Here is a 1,569-nt window from a genome sequence, read left to right as displayed (position 1 = left end):
GAGCAATCAGTGAGGGTGGGTTCAGTTTAAAATGAAGTAAAAGTTATGAATGGCCCCTGCGAAGGGTGAAACCAAAGGAAAATAAGCTACAGTGTTGGTGTATGAAAAAGAGGACAATATTCACATAGGAGATTTGCAGAAGTAGCTAGATTTTCAAGTTCAGAAGTTTTGCTTCACACATTGCTCCTTCCTTCGTTTTCATTCCTTACGATTGCCTCAATATTCCTCTTTCCATTTCTTTACTTCCCCTGCTTCCCCTGATTGGTCACAATAAAAAAAACTGAAACTTTAATCCAAAGGAAAAAAAATGTAGAAGTTTAGAGACAGGCTAATATTGCCCCAATTTTTATAAAAAAAAATAGTAATACAGCCAGAGAGCTCAGAAAATTAAGCCTGAGCCTCACTTCTGTCATAAAATATGATGAATAAAAATAGTCCCTTTTCTCAAGTAGCTCACAATCCCATAGGAGGAGGCGAACTGTGATTATCACATAATATGATGTGGGATCTGAGGCTCTACAAAGTACAATGAGAGTTTAAAGAGCACAGCAAGTATGTCTGCCTGTGGTACAGGGACTCATCACAGGAGAGATGAAAAATTTGTGTCTCAAAAAATGAAACACATGCAAAGTCAAAGAAACCTGAACTAATGTGACTTGGTCCACAGGAATGAGCCAAGTTGGATGTGGGAAGATGACGGGACAATGCTGGAAATACAGGCTGGGGTCACAGGCTGCCAGTCCTCCCAAGCCAAATTAAGATATTTGAACATTGGGACGCCTGAGTGGCTCAGTCGGTTAAGCATCTGCCTTTGGCTCAGGTCGTGATCCCAGGGTCCTGGTATCGAGCCCCACATTGGGCTCCCTGCTCAGTGGGGAATCTGCTTCTCCCTCTTCCTCTGCTGCTCCCCCTCATGCTCTCTCTCTCTCTCTCCCCCTCTCTCTCAAATAAATAAATAAAATAAAATCTTAAAAAAAAAAAAGAAAAGCTGATGTCTCCACTTCCTTGCTGGTTGTTGAGCGGGAGTTGCTCTCAGCTCCCAGGGGTCCCTTTCACATTCCTTCCACGTGGCACCCCCCAGACAGTTCACAGAATGGATGCTTGCTTTCTTTTAGGCCAGCCAAAGCACATCTCTTTCCTCTCTTCTCTGACCAGGGGTTCATGTGCTTAGGTCAGACACACCAGGACGATCTGCCTTTCTTAAGGTCAACTGATACGGCATTTTAATTGTATCTGCAAAATCTCTTCACAGCAGTAAGGAGATTAGTATTTGATCAAATAACCAGGGTCCAGGAATCTTGAGGATCTGGTTTAGAATTCTGCTATAGTCAACTTTATGTTAATATCAACAAAGTAGGTTATAGAATAATCCATGATATCCTTGCAGGTTTAGATGAAAGTAAGTAGGGGCTGTAAGAGCTACGTAAATATCTGTACTCAAACAGTGATGATTCATGATTCATTATCAAAGGAATCCATGAAAAAGAGCACTGACCTTGGAGTCAGGGAAGAATCTGGGCTCTTCCACTAACAGTGAGTTCACATAATAGATTAAACAGCACACACACA

This window comes from Neomonachus schauinslandi, chromosome 2 (assembly GCF_002201575.2).
Source record: "Neomonachus schauinslandi chromosome 2, ASM220157v2, whole genome shotgun sequence".
In the NCBI taxonomy this organism is placed as follows: Eukaryota; Metazoa; Chordata; class Mammalia; order Carnivora; family Phocidae; genus Neomonachus; species Neomonachus schauinslandi.
Note: the sequence above shows the minus strand (reverse complement) of the source record.